The following is a 21,631-nucleotide window of genomic DNA, read 5'->3' as shown; positions in this document are numbered from 1 at the left end:
CTTATCCTATCCTAGGTATTCCTTGAAGAGGTGGGGTTTCAGGTGTCTCCGGAAGGTGGTGATTGACTCCGCTGTCCTGGCGTCGTGAGGGAGTTTGTTCCACCATTGGGGGGCCAGAGCAGCGAACAGTTTTGACTGGGCTGAGCGGGAACTGTACTTCCTCAATGGTAGGGAGGCGAGCAGGCCAGAGGAGGATGAACGCAGTGCCCTTGCTTGGGTGTAGGGCCTGATCAGAGCCTGGAGGTACTGCGGTGCCGTTCCCCTCACAGCTCCGTAGGCAAGCACCATGGTCTTGTAGCGGATGCGAGCTTCAACTGGAAGCCAGTGGAGAGAGCGGAGGAGCGGGGTGACGTGAGAGAACTTGGGAAGGTTGAACACCAGACGGGCTGCGGCGTTCTGGATGAGTTGTAGGGGTTTAATGGCACAGGCAGGGAGCCCAGCCAACAGCGAGTTGCAGTAATCCAGACGGGAGATGACAAGTGCCTGGATTAGGACCTGCGCCGCTTCCTGGGTGAGGCAGGGTCGTACTCTGCGGATGTTGTAGAGCATGAACCTACAGGAACGGGCCACCGCCATGATGTTGGTTGAGAACGACAGGGTGTTGTCCAGGATCACGCCAAGGTTCTTAGCGCTCTGGGAGGAGGACACAATGGAGTTGTCAACCGTGATGGCGAGATCATGGAACGGGCAGTCCTTCCCCGGGAGGAAGAGCAGCTCCGTCTTGCCGAGGTTCAGCTTGAGGTGGTGATCCGTCATCCACACTGATATGTCTGCCAGACATGCAGAGATGCGATTCGCCACCTGGTCATCAGAAGGGGGAAAGGAGAAGATTAATTGTGTGTCGTCTGCATAGCAATGATAGGAGAGACCATGTGAGGTTATGACAGAGCCAAGTGACTTGGTGTATAGCGAGAATAGGAGAGGGCCTAGAACAGAGCCCTGGGGGACACCAGTGGTGAGAGCGCGTGGCGAGGAGACAGATTCTCGCCACGCCACCTGGTAGGAGCGACCTGTCAGGTAGGACGCAATCCAAGCGTGGGCCGCGCCGGAGATGCCCAACTCGGAGAGGGTGGAGAGGAGGATCTGATGGTTCACAGTATCGAAGGCAGCCGATAGGTCTAGAAGGATGAGAGCAGAGGAGAGAGAGTTAGCTTTAGCAGTGCGGAGCGCCTCCGTGATGCAGAGAAGAGCAGTCTCAGTTGAATGACTAGTCTTGAAACCTGACTGATTTGGATCAAGAAGGTCATTCTGAGAGAGATAGAGGGAGAGCTGGCCAAGGACGGCACGTTCAAGAGTTTTGGAGAGAAAAGAAAGAAGGGATACTGGTCTGTAGTTGTTGACATCGGAGGGATCGAGTGTAGGTTTCTTCAGAAGGGGTGCAACTCTCGCTCTCTTGAAGACGGAAGGGACGTAGCCAGCGGTCAGGGATGAGTTGATGAGCGAGGTGAGGTAAGGGAGAAGGTCCCCGGAAATGGTCTGGAGGAGAGAGGAGGGGATAGGGTCGAGCGGGCAGGTTGTTGGGCGGCCGGCCGTCACAAGAAGCGAGATTTCATCTGGAGAGAGAGGGGAGAAAGAGGTCAGAGCACAGGGTAGGGCAGTGTGAGCAGAACCAGCGGTGTCGTTTGACTTAGCAAACGAGGATCGGATGTCGTCGACCTTCTTTTCAAAATGGTTGACGAAGTCATCTGCAGAGAGGGAGGAGGGGGGAGGGGGAGGAGGATTCAGAAGGGAGGAGAAGGTGGCAAAGAGCTTCCTAGGGTTAGAGGCAGATGCTTGGAATTTAGAGTGGTAGAAAGTGGCTTTAGCAGCAGAGACAGAGGAGAAATGTAGAGAGGAGGGAGTGAAAGGATGCCAGGTCCGCAGGGAGGCGGGTTTTCCTCCATTTCCGCTCGGCTGCCCGGAGCTCTGTTCTGTGAGCTCGCAATGAGTCATCGAGCCACGGAGCGGGAGGGGAGGACCGAGCCGGCCTGGAGGATAGGGGACATAGAGAGTCAAAGGATGCAGAAAGTGAAGAGAGGAGGGTTGAGGAGGCAGAGTCAGGAGAAAGGTTGGAGAAGGTATGAGCAGAGGGAAGAGATGAAAGGATGGAAGAGGAAAGAGTAGCGGGGGAGAGAGAGCGAAGGTTGGGACGGCGCGATACCATCCGAGTAGGGGCAGTGTGGGAAGTGTTGGATGAGAGCGAGAGGGAAAAGGATACAAGGTAGTGGTCGGAGACTTGGAGGGGAGTTGCAGTGAGGTTAGTGGAAGAACAGCATCTAGTAAAGATGAGGTCGAGCGTATTGCCTGCCTTGTGAGTAGGGGGAAGGTGAGAGGGTGAGGTCAAAAGAGGAGAGGAGTGGAAAGAAGGAGGCAGAGAGGAATGAGTCAAAGGTAGACGTGGGGAGGTTAAAGTCGCCCAGGACTGTGAGAGGTGAGCCGTCCTCAGGAAAGGAGCTTATCAAGGCATCAAGCTCATTGATGAACTCTCCGAGGGAACCTGGAGGGCGATAAATGATAAGAATGTTAAGCTTGAAAGGGCTGGTAACTGTGACAGCATGGAATTCAAAGGAGGCGATAGATAGATGGGTAAGGGGAGAGAGAGAGAATGACCACTTGGGAGAGATGAGGATCCTGGTGCCACCACCCCGCTGACCAGAAGCTCTCGGGGTGTGCGAGAACACTTGGGTGGACGAAGAGAGAGCAGTAGGAGTAGCAGTGTTATCTGTGGTGATCCATGTTTCCGTCAGTGCCAGGAAGTCGAGGGACTGGAGGGAGGCATAGGCTGAGATGAACTCTGCCTTGTTGGCCGCAGATCGGCAGTTCCAGAGGCTACCGGAGACCAGGAACTCCACGTGGGTCGTGCGCGCTGGGACCACCAGATTAGGGTGGCCGCGGCCACGCGGTGTGGAGCGTTTGTATGGTCTGTGCAGAGAGGAGAGAACAGGGATAGATAGACACATAGTTAACAGGGTACAGAAGAGGCTACGCTAATGCAAAGGAGATTGGAATGACAAGTGGACTACACGTCTCGAATGTTCAGAAAGTTAAGCTTACGTAGCAAGAATCTTATTGACTAAAATGATTGAAATGAAACAGTACTGCTGGAGTAGGCTAGCTGGTAGTGGCTGCGATGTTGACACTACACTAATCAAGTCGTTCCGAGTATGACACGCTCACGGTATGTTTTCAGACTGTAACTCTCTCTGTCCATTAGATACAAGTTAGGTCCATCTGTATAGGGTCGTTCTATATGAATTCAATCACTTTATGGCCTTTCCCCTTTTGATTTTAACAAAACTTTCCATACATTTTTGCCCATTGCAGAAGTGGTCAGAAAGTGACTTTTTGAACCTGAATGCCAAAACATTTAGGAGAAAGAGGTGCTCAAAAGTTGAACCATTTTGCATACTACACCCTAGCATGAGGCATCCATGTTTTAATCACTGAAAAACATAAACGGTTGAGTTTGGTATCATTTGAAAGCCTGAAGCATGAAATACAGCCAAAGACCATTATTCCTCCTCCACCAAACTTTACAGTTGGCACTATGCATTGGGGCAGGTAGCGTTCTCCTTGTATCCGCCAAACTCAGATTCGTCCTTCAGACTGGCAGATGATGAAGCGGCATTCATCAATCCAGCGAATGCGTTTCCACTGCTACAGATTCTAATGGTGGCGAGCTTTACACCACTCCATGCTACACTTGTCATTGCGCATGGTGATCTTAGGCTTGTGTGCAGCTGTTTTGGCCATTGAAACCCATTTAAAGAAGCTCCTGGCGAACAGCTGCTGACGTTGCTTCCAGGGGCAGTTTGGAACTCGGTAGTGAGTGTTGCAACCGAGGACAGATGACTTTTACGCACTATTCGCTTCAGTACTCGGCAGTCCCGTTCTGTGAGCTTGTGTGGCCTACCACTTCGCGGCTATGCCGTTGTTGCTCCTAGACGTTTTCACTTCACAATAACAGCACTTACTGTTGACCGGGGCAGCTCGAGCAGGGCAGGAATTTGTCGAACTGACTTGTTGGAAAGGATGCATTCTATGACAGTGCCACGTTGAAAGTCACTGATCTCTTCAGTAAGGCCATTCTACTGCCAATGATTTTCTATGGCTGTGTGCTTGAGTTTATACACCTGTCAGCAATGGGTGTGGCTGAAATAGCCGAATACACTTGAAGGGGTGTCCACATACTTTTGTGTATATACAGTGTATGTTGGACCTTAGACCCTAATTTACATAATCTAGGGTTTTTCAGGTGTGTCCGCCATCAGTTGAGACACAGCATACTCTTGAATACAGGGTGGGTGCCAATTCACTCATAGAAACCAAATTCATAGAATGGACCTATCCCTTCAGACCACTGAAATTAGCTGGTACACTATTGACATTTATATTGTATTGCCATTTTTACTTCCATTTACTACCACAAAGATAGATGGCTACCGCTTCCACCCACCGTTGAATGTAAACTTAGATGGGAATGTATTTTCTATGATCTATATTTCTATGATTTCAATAGCTTTCCTATGAAAGATTGATAGTAGAATTTGAAAAGAACAGATATTCCCATTCAAGTAAACAAACCCTGATGTGTGGACCTCCAGCCATCTTTGTGGTACTATGTGAACGTTGAAATGTAATGTTTAGTAACTACATTTATCAGCCAAAACATGACACTTTATTCAAGAGCATGCCGTGTCTCAACCGATAGTGGGCACAAGATGAACACCTCAGAGGACATAAAATAGGGACTAAGCTACAAAAGTGAAAATGTTCGATAATTGCCCATTAAAGGTTAAAAATTGACATAATGTTGAGAGAGAAAAAATGTTTTCAAGAAATTATAAAATAGTTTGACCATCCTGATTGTAAGCTTTCAAATGATATCAAATTCAACCGTTTCTCTTTTTCAGTAATGAAGACATGACAGGGCGAGGTATGCAAAATGGGTCAACTTTGAGCAGCTTTATCTCCTGAATGTTTTGGTGTCGAAAGGTTGTTGAAATCAAATGGAATGGCCCTATACTAACATATGCCTGGAGAGTTGTTGATCTGAGGTGTGCGTCCCAATTGGCACCCTATTGTTCCCTATATAGTGCACTACTTTCTCTATATAATGCATTACTATGGGCTCTGATAAAAAGTAATGCACTATATAGGGAATAGGCAGGGCTGGATTAATGCAGGGGCTTACCAGTGCTGAAGCCCCTGGGCCCAGGCTGTGGGGGGCCGAAGAGGCATGTAATTAAGGAAAAATATACAGTATATACAGTGGACAAAACATTAATGACACCTTCCTAATATTGAGTTGCACCCCTCCCCTTTTCCCTCAGAACAGCCTCAATTTGTCGGGGCTTGGACTCAAAGTGTCGAAAGCGTTCTACACGGATTCTGGCACACGTTGACTGAAATGCTTCCCACAGTTGTGTCAAGTTGGCTGGATGTCCTTTGGGTGGTGGACCATTCTCGATACACACGGGAAGCTGTTGAGCGTGAAAACCCCAGCAGCGTTGCAGTTCTTGAAACAAACTGGTGCACCTGACACCTACTACCATACCCCGTTCAATGGCACTTAAATATTTTGTCTTGCCCATTCACCTTCTGAATGGCACACACACACAAGCCATGTCTCAATTGAAAAAAAAGAAGAAGAATGGCCCGTACTGAAGAGCTCAGTGAATTTCAACGTGGTACAGTCATAGGATGTCACCTTTCCAACAAGTCAGTTTGTCAAATTTCTGCTCTGCTAGAGCTGCCCTGATCAACTAAGTGCTGCTAATGCCTCTGGAAGCCACGTCAGCACTTTTAGTCTGGAGCTTCATGAAATGGGTTCCCATGGCCAAGCAGCCGCATACAAGCCTAAGGTCACCATGCGCAATGCCAAGTGTCAGCTGGAGTCGTGTAAAGCTCGCCGCCATTGGACTCTGGAGCAGTGTAAACGTGTTCTCTGGAGTAATGAATCACTCATCACCATCCAACCGACTAATCTGGGTTTGGCAGAAACCAGGAGAACGCTACCTGCCCGACTGCATAGTGCCAAATGTAGCGGAGGAGGAATAATGGTCTGGGGCTGTTTTTCATGGTTCAAGCTAGGCCCTCAGTTCCAGTTTAGGGAAATCTTAACGCAACAGCATACAGTGACATTCTAAACAATTCTGTGCTTCCACTTTGTGGCCACAGTTTCGGGGGAAGGCCCTTTGCTGTTTCAGCATGATAATGCCCCCATGCACAAAGCGAGGTCCATACAGAAATGGTTTGTCAAAATCAGTGTGGAAGAACTTGACTGGCCTGCACAGGGCCCTGACCTCCAACCCGTCGAACACCTTTGCAATGAATTGGAACTCCGACTGCAAGCCAGGCCTAATTGCCCAACATCAGTGCACGACCTCACTAATGCTCTTGTGGCTGAATGGAATCAAGTCCCCGCAGCAATGTTCCAACATCTAGTGGAAAGCCTTCCCAGAAGAGTGCAGTCTGTTATAGCAGCAAATGGGGGACCAACTCCATGTTAATGCCCATGATTTTGGAATGAGATGTTTGACGAGCAGGTGTCCACATACCTTTGGTCATGTAGTGTATAATCCATGGAAGGATTTTGTAACCTCTTACCCTGGCAATTTGACTGTTCAGCTTATCGGTACACTAGCAATGGATGCCAGTCCTGACTTGAATGGGAACTGCCATCTATGGAGTATATATTATAATTTTGTACTTTCTACCCCATTTTCTCTGCAATTTCATGATATCTAATTGGTAGTTCCAGGGTTGGGGAGGTCACTTTCTAACTGCAATCTGTTACAGTTACTAGTTACCCGCCCAAAATGCAATGTAAATAGTCCGGGCAGCCATTTGATTACTTGTTCAGGATTTTTATGGCTTGGGGATAAAAACTGTTGAGAAGCATTTTGGTCCTAGACTTGGCGTTCCGGTACCGTTTGCCATGCGGTAGTAGAGAGAACATTCTATGACTGGGGTGGTTGGTGTCTTTGACAGTTTTTAGGGCCTTTCTCTGACACCGTCGGGTGTAGAGGTTCTGGATGGCATGCAGCTTAGCCCCAGTGATGTACTGGGCCGTACGCATTACCCTCTGTAGTGCCTTGCGGTGGAGACCGAGCAGTTGGGGACACCAAGGAACTTGAAGCTCTCAATCTGCTCCTCTACAGGACTGTTGATGAGAATGTGGGTGTGCTCGGACCTCCTTTTCCTGTAGTCCACAATCATCTCATTTGTCTTGATTATGTTGAGGGATAGGTTGTTATTCTGGCACCGACGGGTTAGATCTCTGACCTCCTCCCTATAGGCTGTCTCGTTGCTGATCAGTCCTACCACTGTTGTGTCGTCTGCAAACTTAATGATGGTGTTGGAGTTGTGCCTGGCCATGCAGTCGTGGGTGAACAAGGGAGTACAGGAGGGGACTGAGCACTCACCCCAAATCTTAATCTGATTACATTCAGTTACTTTTAAATTACTTTCCCCTTAAGAGGCTTTAAAATAAGACAAAATGTACAGTTGGGGGGCCTCCCGGGTGGCGCAGTGGCCAAGGGCACTGTACTGCAGCGCCAGCAGCGCCATCAGAGTCCCTGGGTTCGCGCCCAGGCTCTGTCGCAACCAGCTATGACCGGGAGGTCCGTGGGGCGACGCACAATAGGCCCAGCGTCGTCCGGGTTAGGGAGGGATTGGTCAGTAGGGATGTCCCTGTCTCATCGTGCACCAGCAACTCCTGTGGCGGGCCGGGCGTGCCAACCAAGGTTGCCAGGTGCACAGTGTTTCCTCCAACACATTGGTGCGGCTGGCTTCCGGATTGGATGCAAGCTGTGTTAAGAAGCAGTGCGGCTTGGTTGGGTTGTGTATCAGAGGACACATGACTTTCAACCTTCGTCTCTCCCGAGCCCGTACAGGAGTTGTAGCAATGAGACAAGATAGTAGCTACTACATCAATTGGATACCACGAAATTGGGGAGAAGAAAAACATGTACAGTAGAAGTCAGAAGTTTACACACACCTTAGCCAAATATATTTAAACTCAGTTTTTCACAATTCCTAGTAAAAATTCCCTGTTTTAAGTCAGTTAGGATCACCACTTTATTTTAAGAATGTGAAATGTCAGAATAATAGTAGAGGGATTTATTTCAGCTTTTATTTCGTTCACCACATTCCCAGTGGGTCAGAAGTTGACATACACTCAATTAGTATTTGGTTGCATTGCCTTTAAATTGTTTAACTTGGGTTAAACATTTTGGGCAGCCTTCCACAAGCGACCAGGCTTTAATTTCCTGACTGATGTCATGAGATGTTGCTTCAATATATCCATATAATTTTTGTTCCTCATGAAGCCATCTATTTTGTGAAGTTCACCAGTCCCTCCTGCAGCAAAGCACACCCACAACATGATGCTGCCACCCCCGTGCTTCACGGTTGGGATGGTGTTCTTCGGCTTGCAAGCCTCCACTTTTTTCCTCCTTTCCCTCCAAACATAATAATTGTCATTATGGCTGAATAGTTCTATTTTTGTTTCATCAGACCAGAGGACACTTCTCCTAAAATTACGATCTTTGTCCTCATGTGCAGTTGCAAACCTTAGTCTGGCTTTTTTATGGCGGTTTTGGAGCAGTGTGTCACGACTTTCGCCGAAGTTGGCTCCCCTGCCTGTTTGGGCGTTGCTCAGCGGTCGTCGTCACCGTCCTACTAGCCGCTACCGATCCCTTTTTCGTTTGTCTGTTGGTTTTGTCTTATTAGTTTCACCTGTGTGTATTTTGGTTTAATTAGCTTCCCTATATGTAGTAGTTTGACCTGCCCTTGTTTTGTGCAGAATTGTCTTTTGTCTTTTGTGTACATATTAGGTCGTGGTGTATTTTATTTTCTATACTGGACACCCTGTGGTTTTGGGTTGTCTGGCATAGTGTCCTGCGTCCTGTATTGTATTGGGCTTATCAGTTTGGTGTGCAATAGTAAAGCACTTTACTCCGTTACTCTCTCTCTGTGTCTGATTCCTGCACACACACCTAGTCCCGCGTGACACAGTGGCCTTTTCCTTTCTGAGCGGCCTTTCAGGTTATGTCGATATAGGACATGTTTTACTGTGGATATAGATACTTTTGTACCTGTTTCCTCCAGCATCGTCACAAGGTCCTTTGCTGTTGTTCTGGGATTGATTTGCACTTTTCGCACCAAAGCACGTTCATCTCTAGGAGACAGAACGCGTCTCATTCCTGAGCGGTATGACGGCTGCGTGGTCCCATGGTGTTTATACTTGAGTTCTATTGTTTGTACAGATGAACGTGGTACCTTTCAGGCGTTTGGAAATTGCTCCCAAGGATGAACCGGACTTGTGGAGGTCTATGATTTTTTTTCTGAGGTCTTGGCTGATTTCTTTTGATTTTCCCATGATGTCAAGCAAAGAGGCATTGAGTTTGAAGGTAGGCCTTGAAATACATCCGCAGGTACACCTCCAATTGACTCAAATGATGTCAATTAGCCTATCAGGTGCTTCTAAAGCCATGACATCATTTTCTGGAATTTTCCAAGCTGTTTAAAGGCACAGTCAACTTAGTGTATGTAAACTTATGACTCACTGGAATTGTGATACAGTAAATGATAAGTGAAATAATCTGTCTGTAAACAATTGTTGGAATAATGGCTTGTGTCATGCACCAAGTCGATGTCCTATCCGACTCGCCAAATCTATAGTTTGTTAACAAGAAATTTGTGGAGTGGTTGAAAAATGAGTTTTAATGACTCCAACCTAAATGTATGTAAACTTCCGACTTCAACTGTATGTTACCAATTGAACGACATCTATTGCAGGATAAATCAATGTTAAAGTTTACATTAGCTGACTATATATGGATTTTCAATTTTACTTTGTGTTCGTTGTGTAGGCTTCTTCTAACCCATCACTTTCTACTACATATAAATAATATGATTGCAAAAGCTCAGGTTGCCCAGCCCAGCGGTGATACAATCTTCGGCAAAATCATTCGCAAGGAGATTCCTGCAAAAATATTATTATTCCATTAAAAACCGAAGTCTATCAGAATTCCAGTCATTCCAATAAATGTTATACCCCTTGATCTTCAAGAATAGGACTTGAGTATAGATTAGCCCCCCCAAAAAATCCTGAGCATATCCCCAAAGCAAAGGACTTATTAGCCAGGCCTACTCTGTTGATTATGATTTTGCTTTCATGGAGGACTGATTGGGCTGAGCTTATGGAATGGCATGCTTTGAGCACTACAGAAAAGTGCTATTTACACGTGGGAAATGAATGCCATATGTTGCATTTGATATAGGCCTACTGTTTACCTTTGTGTTGGTGACACTTTGATTTCTTGATAAGGATGAAACAATTACAAAATGGGCTCCCCACCTCTGTTCAGGTAAAAAAAAAAAAAAGCTGAAGGACGGGCCTGCAGAAATGTAACCACTCTCAGATTAATAGACAGAGTTATGGATGCAAGGACTGACCATCCATGATATCAAAATGATTGTTTTAACCACGTTATGAGGCTATACAATGTTTGTTTACATTTAGAATGTTGACAAACATTGGAGTAAAACAAGGTTATATGTTGGGTTCTCATGGACTGTGATAGTTGAACTAAGTGCATGAGGCATTTATAAGTTATATTCTTCAAGAAACAATGGATATATATACAGTTTCAGTCAAACGTTTGGACACACCTACCCATTTAAGGGTTTTCTTTATTTTTACTATTTTCTACATTGTAGAATAATTGTGAAGACATCAACACTATGAAATAACACATATGGATTCATGTAGTAACCAAAAAAGTGTAAAACAAATCAAAATATATTTGAGATTCTTCATTGTAGCTATCCTTTGCCTTGAAAACAGCTTTGCACACTCTTGGCATTCTCGCAACCAGCTGCATGAGGTAGTCACATGAAATGCATTTCAATTAACAGGTGTGCCTTGTTAAGTGGAATTTCTTTCCTTAATGCGTTTGAGCCATTCAGTTGTGTTGTGACATGGTAGGGTTGGTATACCAAGTCGGTAAAAGACCAAGTCCATATTATTTTACATTTTACATTTAAGTCATTTAGCAGACGCTCTTATCCAGAGCGACTTACAAATTGGTGAATTCACCTTCTGACATCCAGTGGAACAGCCACTTTACAATAGTGCATCTAAATCATTTAAGGGGGGGTGAGAAGGATTACTTATCCTATCCTAGGTATTCCTTGAAGAGGTGGGGTTTCAGGTGTCTCCGGAAGGTGGTGATTGACTCCGCTGTCCTGGCGTCGTGAGGGAGTTTGTTCCACCATTGGGGGCCAGAGCAGCAAACAGTTTTGACTGGGCTGAGCGGGAACTGTACTTCCTCAGTGGTAGGGAGGCGAGCAGGCCAGAGGTGGATGAACGCAGTGCCCTTGTTTGGGTGTAGGGCCTGATCAGAGCCTGGAGGTACTGCGGTGCCGTTCCCCTCACAGCTCCGTAGGCAAGCACCATGGTCTTGTAGCGGATGCGAGCTTCAACTGGAAGCCAGTGGAGAGAGCGGAGGAGCGGGGTGACGTGAGAGAACTTGGGAAGGTTGAACACCAGACGGGCTGCGGCGTTCTGGATGAGTTGTAGGGGTTTAATGGCACAGGCAGGGAGCCCAGCCAACAGCGAGTTGCAGTAATCCAGACGGGAGATGACAAGTGCCTGGATTAGGACCTGCGCTGCTTCCTGTGTGAGGCAGGGTCGTACTCTGCGGATGTTGTAGAGCATGAACCTACAGGAACGGGCCACCGCCATAATGTTGGTTGAGAACGACAGGGTGTTGTCCAGGATCACGCCAAGGTTCTTAGCGCTCTGGGAGGAGGACACAATGGAGTTGTCAACCGTGATGGCGAGATCATGGAACGGGCAGTCCTTCCCCGGGAGGAAGAGCAGCTCTGTCTTGCCGAGGTTCAGCTTGAGGTGGTGATCCGTCATCCACACTGATATGTCTGCCAGACATGCAGAGATGCGATTCGCCACCTGGTCATCAGAAGGGGAAAGGAGAAGATTAATTGTGTGTCGTCTGCATATCAATGATAGGAGAGACCATGTGAGGTTATGACAGAGCCAAGTGACTTGGTGTATAGCGAGAATAGGAGAGGGCCTAGAACAGAGCCCTGGGGGACACCAGTGGTGAGAGCGCGTGGTGAGGAGACAGATTCTCGCCACGCCACCTGGTAGGAGCGACCTGTCAGGTAGGACGCAATCCAAGCGTGGGCCGCGCCGGAGATGCCCAACTCGGAGAGGGTGGAGAGGAGGATCTGATGGTTCACAGTATCGAAGGCAGCCGATAGGTCTAGAAGGATGAGAGCAGAGGAGAGAGAGTTAGCTTTAGCAGTGCGGAGCGCCTCCGTGATACAGAGAAGAGCAGTCTCAGTTGAATGACTAGTCTTGAAGCCTGACTGATTTGGATCAAGAAGGTCATTCTGAGAGAGATAGCGGGAGAGCTGGCCAAGGACGGCACGTTCAAGAGTTTTGGAGAGAAAAGAAAGAAGGGATACTGGTCTGTAGTTGTTGACATCGGAGGGATCGAGTGTAGGTTTTTTCAGAAGGGGTGCAACTCTCGCTCTCTTGAAGACGGAAGGGACGTAGCCAGCGGTCAGGGATGAGTTGATGAGCGAGGTGAGGTAAGGGAGAAGGTCTCCGGAAATGGTCTGGAGAAGAGAGGAGGGGATAGGGTCAAGCGGGCAGGTTGTTGGGCGGCCGGCCGTCACAAGAAGCGAGATTTCATCTGGAGAGAGAGGGGAGAAAGAGGTCAGAGCACAGGGTAGGGCAGTGTGAGCAGAACCAGCGTTGTCGTTTGACTTAGCAAACGAGGATCGGATGTCGTCGACCTTCTTTTCAAAATGGTTGATATTATGGCAAGAACAGCTCAAATAAGCAAAGAGAAATGACAGTCCGTCATTACTTTAAGACATGAAAGCACTGAAACTGCACTGAAACTGGAAACACTTATCTCCCTCACTAGCTTTAAGCACCAACTGTCAGAGCAGCTCACAGATTACTGCACCTGTACATAGCCCACCTATATTTTAGCCCAAACAACTACCTCTTTCCCTACTGTATTTAATTTATTTATTTATTTTGCTCCTTTGCACCCCATTATTTTTATTTCTACTTTGCACATTCTTCCATTGCAAATCTACCATTCCAGTGTTTTACTTGCTATATTGTATTTACTTTGCCACCATGGCCTTTTTTTGCCTTTACCTCCCTTATCTCACCTCATTTGCTCACATCGTATATAGACTTGTTTATACTGTATTATTGACTGTATGTTTGTTTTACTCCATGTGTAACTCTGTGTCGTTGTATGTGTCAAACTGCTTTGCTTTATCCTGGCCAGGTCGCAATTGTAAATGAGAACTTGTTCTCAACTTGCCTACCTGGTTAAATAAAGGTGAAATGAAAAATGAAGGTCAGTCAATCTGGAAAATTTCAAGAACTTTGAAAGGTTCTTCAAGTGCAATCACAATAACCATTAATGATGATGATACTGGCTCTCAGGAGATCCGCCACAGGAATAGAAGACCCAGAGTTACCTCTGCTGTAGAGGATAAGTTCATTAGAAGTTGGCAATTAACTGCACCTCAGATTGCAGCCCAAATAAATGCTTCAGAGAGTTCAAGTAACAGACACATCTCAACATCAACTGTTCAGAGGAGACTGTGTGAATTGGGCCTTCATGGTCGGACACCAATAAGAAGAAGAGACTTTCTTGGGCCAAGAAACACGAGCAATGGATATTAGACCGGTGGACATCTGTCCTTTGGTCTGATGAGTCCAAATTTGAGATTTTTGGTTTCAACCGCCCTGTCTTTGTGAGACGCAGAGAGTGTGAACAGCCGTCCACAACAGCCACAATCCGTGAGACGCAAATAGCTGAATGAGAGAGCAGCAGTGTGATTCACATCAATGCGCTTTGTAGATATCAATAACAAGTGATATCCGTATCGCCGTAGACTACACCACTGCTGTCAGGAAGCCAGCCGCACTAATTTGTCAGGGAAAACACCGTCCAGCTGGTGACCATCGTCAGCTTGCAGGCGCCCGCCCGGCCACAAGGAGCCACTAGAGCGCGATGAGTCAAGGATATCCCAGCCGGCCAAACCCTCCCCTAACTGGGCCAATTGTGCGCTGCCTCATGGGTCTCCCGGTCACGGCCGGCTGTGACAGCCTGGGATCGAACCCCAGGTCTGTAGTGACGGCTCAAGCCTTAGACCGCTGCGGCACTCGGGAGGCCCCGGATTATATTTCTATGGTTGGTTGCGGCTGTCAGTTTGCCTTTTGCAGATTTCAAAATACAATCGTGGGAAAAACGCTCAATTTGGAAAGTACTAATCCTAATATTGTACAGTAACACTTTATGTGACACCCAGCATCATAACACATTATGTTTATTTTTACCTTTAGGCAAGTCAGTTAAGAACAAATTCTTATTTTCAGTGACGGCCAAGGAACAGTGGGTTAACTGTCTGTTCAGGGGCAGAACGACAGATTTGTACCTTGTCAGCTTGGGGGTTTGAACTTGCAACCGTTCCGGTTACTAGTCCAACGCTCTAACCACTAGGCTACCCTGCCGCCCCAAAATGTGCCATCTAACCATGTCATGATATGGCATAGCAGCTGACATACCTTGTCATAACCTGTCATAATATGTTCACAACTCTGTCATGACCCATATGTTTACACCTATTGTGACATATATACTGTGTTATTTTTTGGGCTAGTTATGACACCTACATAAGAGTGTCAAAACCCGCATTTATTTAAAAAAAAAATTCTCCCAAGAAGTTTCCTTTAAAAAAAAAGTTTGTTTCATAAATCCTTTGTTGTTGTTGTAATGACTTCTTGTCATGTTTTTGTTCTCATATTTTATATCACTTGTAGAAAATACAATTTATGACATTGTCATAAAGCATTATGACCATTCTTTTTCACTTTACTTGGACTAAGAAAATACACTTTATGACACTGTCAAGAAGCATTACGACTATCATAATCATATGCGCCAGATAGGCCAATCACGTACATGCCCTTATATCAGATATCAGTCATCAGTCAAAAAGAGGGTGCCTTGTCCTGCTCCTGAAATCTGCTTCTCCCAGTCATCAGCAACAGATCACTGGAGTAGGTGCATGTCTGACATCGATGTGTGTGCAATTTCAACGATAATTTAATATGATACATTTAAATATATACAGTGCCTTGCAAAAGTATTCATACCCCTTGGCGTTTTTCCTATTTTTGTTGCATTACAACCTGTAATTTAAATGGATTTTTGTTTGGATTTCATGTAATGGACATACACAAAATAGTCCACATTTGGACTATGTTTTTATTAAAAAAAATGTATAAACGGAAGTTGTGCGTATGTATTCACCCCCTTTGCTATGAAGCCTCTAAATAAGATCTGGTGCAACCAATTACCTTCAGAAGTCACATAATTAGTTAGATTGCACACATGTGACTTTATTTAAGTGTCACATGATCTGTCACATAATCTCAGTATATAGACACGTGTTCTGAAAGGCCCCAGAGTCTGCAAGGGGCACCACCAAGCAAGTGGCACCATGAAGACCAAGGAGGTCTCCAAACAGGTCAGGGACAAAGTTGTGGAGAAGTACAGTTGGGTTATAAAAAAAGATCCAAAACTTTGAACATCCAACGGAGTACCATTTAAATCCATTACTAAAAAATGGAAAGAAAATGGCACCACAACAAACCTGCCAAGAGAGGGCCGCCCACCAATACTCATGGACCAGGCAAGGAGGGCATTAATCAGAGAGGCAACAAAGAGACCAAAGATAACCCTGAAGGAGCTACAAAGCTCCACAGCTGAGATTGGAGTATCTGTCCATAGGACCACTTTAAGCCGTACACTCCATAGAGCTGTGCTTTACAGAAGAGTGGCCAGAAAAAAGCCATTGCTTAAAAAATATTTATAATCAAACATGTTTGGTGTTCACCAAAAGGTATGTGGGAGACTCCCAAAATATGGAAGAACGTACTCTGGTCAAATGAGACTAAAATTGAGCTTTTTGGCCATCAAGGAAAATGCTATGTCTGGCGCAATCCCATCACCTCTCACCTGATATCATCATCCCCAGAGTGAGGTATGGTGGTGGCAGCATCATGCTGTGGGGATATTTTTCATCGGCAGGGACTGGGAAACTGATCAGAATTGAAGGAATGATGGATGGCGCTAAATACAGGGAAATTCTTGAGGGAAACCTGTTTCAGTCTTCCAGAGATTTGAGACTGGGACGGAGCTTCACCTTCCAGCAGGACAATGACCCTAAGCATACTGCTAAAGCAACACTCAAGTGGTTTAAGGGGCAACATTTAAATGTCTTGGAATGGCCTAGTCAAAGCCCAGACCTCAATTAAACAAGATTCCACGACTCCTGTGGCGGGCCGGGCGCAGTGTGCGCTAACCAAGGTTGCCAGGTGCACGGTGTTGCGGCTGGCTTCCAGGTTGGATGTGCACTGTGTTAAGAAGCAGTGCGGCTTGGCTGGGTTGTGTATCGGAGGCATGTGTATCGGACGCATGACTTTCAACCTTCGTCTCTCCCGAGCCCGTACGGGAGTTGTAGCGATGAGATCAGAAATACAGTGTATACATAGTAGCTACTATACATATTTACTACTATAAATATTTGGATACCACGAAAAAGGGGTAAAAAAAAGATTTTTGCAATTATGCACAGCTGAAAAACTGCCCCGGGGCCTATGATTTCTTAATTTGGCCATTGGAATAGGGTACTATTTGGGATGCAACCCTTGTCTCCTCTCTCTCAATCAGTGTCTGTCAATGACTCTTCCTGTATCATTCTTCTCATGTGTTGGTTTGCGTGTCAAAGTCATGCTGCATTTCAGCTTTAAACTCTGTGCTCTTCCGTGGTGTTGGATGGAGAGAGTAAACATCGATTGCATTTTCACCTCTTTTTAAATGATCAATAACATAAAAAGACGTAACAGTAGCTAATGTAATCAGGCTAACAGCACTCAGACAGGTTGATTCCTAAATGGCACCATATTCCCTATATAGTGCACTAATTTTGACACAGCCCTATGAGCCCTGGTCAAAAGTACATTAATGCCCTATGTAGGGAATAGGGTGCCATTTGGGACACGGAATCAGAGGCTGTGACGTCACGGGGTCAGTTCCTCAAACTGTCTGGCAGCTGACAGCTCTCTGTTCTGCATTGAAATTCCATCAAGGGAAGTGTGTGTGTGTGTGTGGGGGGGGGGGGGGATAATAGAATAATAGTGGAGAGAATGATTTATTTCAGCTTTTATTTCTTTCATCACATTCCTAGTGGGTAAGAAGTTCCATACACTCAATTAGTATTTGGTAGCATTGCCTTTGAATTGTTTAACTTTGGTCAAACGTTTGGGTAGCCTTCCACAAGCTTCCCACAATAAGTGGGGTGAATTTTGGCCCATTCCTCCTGACAGAGCTGGTGTAACTGAGTCAGTTTTGTAAGCCTCCATGTTCGCACATGCTTTTTCAGTTCTGCCCACAAATATTCTATAGGATTGAGGTCAGGGCTTTGGGATGGCCACTCCAATACCTTGACTTTGTTGTCCTTAAGCCAATTTGCCACAACTTTGGAAGTATGCTTGGGGTCGTTGTCCATTTGGAAGACCCATTTGCGACCAAGCTTTAACTTCCTGACTGATGTCTTGAGATGTTGCTTCAATATATCCACATAATTTTTGTTCCTCATGATGCCATCTATTTTGTGAAGTGCACCAGTCCCTCCTGCAGAAAAGCACCCCCACAACATGATGCTGCTGGTGTTCTTCTGCTTGCAAGCCTCCCCCTTTTTCCTCCAAGCATAATAATGGTCATTGTGGCCAAACAGTTATATTTTTGTTTCTCCAAAAACTATGATCTTCGACCCCATGTGCAGTTGCAAACCGTTTTATGGCGGTTTTGGAGCAGTGGCTTCTTCCTTGCTGAGCGGCCTTTCAGGTTATGTCAATATAGGACTTGTTTTACTGTGGATATAGATACTTTTGTACCTGTTTCCTCCAGCATCGTCACAAGGTCCTTTGCTGTTGTTCTGGGATTGATTTGAACTGTTCGCACCAAAGTACGTTCATCTCTAGGAGACAGAACGCGTCTCCTTCCTGAGTGGTATGACGGCTGCGTGGTCCCATGGTGTTTATACTTGAGTTCTATTGTTTGTACAGATGAACGTGGTACCTTTCAGACATTTGGATATTCCTCCCAAGGATGAACCAGACTTGTGGACGTCTACGATTTTTTTTCTGAGGTCTTGGCTGATTTCTTTTGATTTTCCCATGATGTCAAGCAAAGAGGCACTGAGTTTGAAGGCAGGCCTTGAAATACATCTGCAGGTTCACCTCCAATTGACTCAAATGATGTCAATTACCCCATCAGAAGCTTCTAAAGCCATGACATCATTTTCTGGAGTTTTCACGAGTCTCCACCCTTGGTGTATGTAAACTTCCGATTTCAACTGTAGGCTGTGTGCGTGTGTGTGTGTGTGTGAGTTTGTGTGCATGTGTGTGCGAAAATGTGGTGAGATTAAGAACAGAGCGTGAGAGCGGTCTACAGAGAGAAACGGAAAGAGAGAGAGTGGTTTGGTGGTTGGACTTTCTTTTTTTAGTTGTAAGTTTCCCCTGCTGCACCTCTGTCACTGTGTGACATCAAGCCTCTACTTCCTCCTTGGGCCACCACGTGCTCCAACAGGTCTCGCACACCCTTCAATGGACCTTCTGCTTCTGCCTGCTGGAACACATGTCCTCTCCGTGTTCTCGTGTCAGTGTGTGTCACCGGTATCCGTGTGCAGTAGTCTCCTGTTTTGAATCAGGATGAGTTTCAGGAGTAAGATCACATTCCGAAGGAAGAACAGGGATAAGAACAGGCGTGTGCGGAACGATTTCAACCGCCTGAGCGTTGTATGTATTTTCTCTTTCTATCTCCCTCTTTAGTGCAGTGCCGTACCTGTGTTTTTATTGCCCTAGGCTTCCTGTTCCTTTCTGTTGCACCTGTCGATCCAGGGTGAAGTTCCCCTTAGGTACAGATCTAGGATCAGCTTCCCCTTCCCCAGTCCTAACCTTAATCATTAGTGGGTGAAAGACGAAACTGACCCGAGATCAGTCTCTATGGGGGCAACTTCACTCGACACTGCACCTGTCCGTCAACATGAGGCACAGTTTGGAATTGGACATTGCTAGCCTTTGTCTAATACTAGTTAGCCAATGCCTCTCTGTTTGACTATCTGATCGGTGTGTTTGTATCTGTAACTGGCAGAGACTCCAACAGTATTGCTCCCTATATCTGAGTTTTTAACCAGTGGAGTGGCCATGTACAATCAGGAAGGGGATCTTTTTGTTCACAACATTTAAACTGGAGTATATGAGGTTGTCAGCAAGGGACTTGTACGCCTCTATACGTAGGTCTGATTTGTACAAATGCTCTGCAACTTCCTAACTATATCGGGTGTGATGTTGTCTGGTGCAATATAGACCCCGAACGTGTAGGTGTTCCGTAGCATGTATCAAGCTGCTCTGAGATTTGATACGACGCCGACAGCGACACGGCTGACTCTGAAGTCTCAGTCATTACCAAGCTGTTGTGGTACTGAGCCGATGGTACGTCAGGCGTCAGTGAAGGTGCCGCCACTGTACGGCGCTAAGCTATAGCTTCGGGCCGACTGTCATCAGCGCTCATTTCCTTACACATTGTTGTGTTATTTTCCAAGCAGTTTTGTCAGTGTTAATGACACCCTACTCCCTCACCATTTTGACCAGACTAAAGGGGAACCAAAACTAAGGGGTGCCATTTGACCTCTCAGTGCCTCTGGTCAAGTCCAGAGTCAAAACTGAATGAGCCAAATCCACAGCCCTGCTCAGTAGGGTGATTAAGTGATTTGGAAACAGCGTGAATGAATGCTGAATATGAGAGGCTGTTGTTCATGTGTTTCTCTGCCCCTCCCCCGGTTCATCTGTATATGGTAAGATCCCTACTGACTGGAACCAAGGTAGGAGAGATTGCGAGGCAGATTCGAACCCATGCCGATGGATAGTTTTGGCGAAACATGTGTGCCGGGGCTGGTACTCGGCACTAACTGCTGGACCACATGCCACTCAGGCAAAAGATATTGTCTTGGTAGACATTTCTGTGAGGCTGAGAAATGAAATTGTCCTCAGTCGTCATTCTCTCTTCCAGTCAGGTACAGTTCGTATAAACAAATAGTTTTTTTGTTTTTTTTTTACAGTTGAGTCACACCAAGATCCTTCCTCACAACAAGGAATGTTATGATTCTGGGTATTTTTTAGTCTTTTTGTTTTTTTTTGTCACATTCTTTGTCGTGGTTTTATGCCTCAATGACGGCTTGGTTTCTACCTCTTTCCCTTGTAGGTGAGCGGTGCATTCTGTCAGAGTTGTATTCACGAGGAACCAAACGGAAGCAAACAGGCTGAAACGCGGAGGGACCTATAGCTGAATTTAAGAAACCCTTTTAAGAAATCCAATAAACCTTATTTCCTTTTCAAAAGGAAAAGGAAATAAAAGGAAAGTTTCACCGTTTTGCTACGGTGTGCACTAATGAATACACCCCTGGTCTAACTGAACAGGGGATAGTGGTCGGAACCCCCCCCGCTATGGGCGTGTAAACAGAGAACACAGGTCTTCAGTTTTCCACATCTCCGACCACAGTTTTTGTTAGCAGTGATGAATAAGACATACTGATTTCCTTTGAGGACGGAAATAGCCTCGTCTCATCATGTGCAGTCTATTTCGCTTTCTGTGAAACGCTCTGTCTGGATGGGCTTGTTGAGACCATGTGCTGTGCAGATGTGTAGCCTAACCCTTAACCTAAAACGTATTGTAAACTTCTGCCTTTTGATATATCAGTCTTTTCAGAACTCAAATCTCTGATGTAATCCTTTGCATCAAAATTCTATTAAGCACCAGAATCTAAAAATAATAGGTGACATTGAGCCTATCATTTAAATATGTTTTCTGAGCTGTTATGTTCACTGCTAATGTGATATAGTCCCCATCTGTCAGTAAAACAGTTTCCCTTGTTGGAAAGAGGGGAACAGCTCGACATGTTTCTGGTTCAGTTTGGTTTGGCACATGACATGTAAACCACTTCATCCTCTATTTTACTTCTCTCTTCCCCGCCCCTCTAGACTGGGGCCTGCATCCCAAATGGCACTCTCTTCACTATGCAGTGCACCACTTCTGGCCAGGGTCTATAGGGAACGGGGCCGCATTTTGGGTGCAGCCTTGATGTTTGTGGAGCTGATCCAATTGTGACTGAGTGAACACAGGAAGTGAGGTGGTAGCTAGTTTTTCATGCCGTTTCAAAAGAAAATGAAGAGAAATAACAGAAATGGATAGATTAACAGATATTCTGAGGTTTTAGACAATTTGCCTAGCCACACCATTTGGCTCGTCTTTGATTTGAAGAATACTTGTTGACTGGCTGACTTCTCTCAGAGTTCATAGAGGTTTATGAGTCATGATTATTGAACAGTGTAGAGGCAAATTGCACTTGGTGTTAGCCTAGTCATTTGTGTCGCTGGCTGTCTGTCCGTCTCTCTCTCTCTCTCTCTGTGTGTTACAGCAGGATAAGTCCTAGATGTAGAAGACTTTCTGTGTGACCT

General features: G+C 45.9%; 1 protein-coding gene across 1 annotated transcript in view; it reads left to right on the top strand.

Moving 5' to 3' along the window:
- Positions 1–21,631, top strand: part of LOC135552512 (dedicator of cytokinesis protein 10-like) — a 118,592-nt gene that overhangs the window by 10,817 nt on the left and 86,144 nt on the right. The gene's annotated exons all lie outside the window — the stretch shown is intronic.

Source organism: Oncorhynchus masou, chromosome 13 (assembly GCF_036934945.1).
Source record: "Oncorhynchus masou masou isolate Uvic2021 chromosome 13, UVic_Omas_1.1, whole genome shotgun sequence".
Taxonomy (NCBI): domain Eukaryota; kingdom Metazoa; phylum Chordata; class Actinopteri; order Salmoniformes; family Salmonidae; genus Oncorhynchus; species Oncorhynchus masou.
The sequence above is the reverse complement of the archived record's forward strand: the minus strand, read 5'-3'. Positions and strand labels throughout refer to the sequence as shown.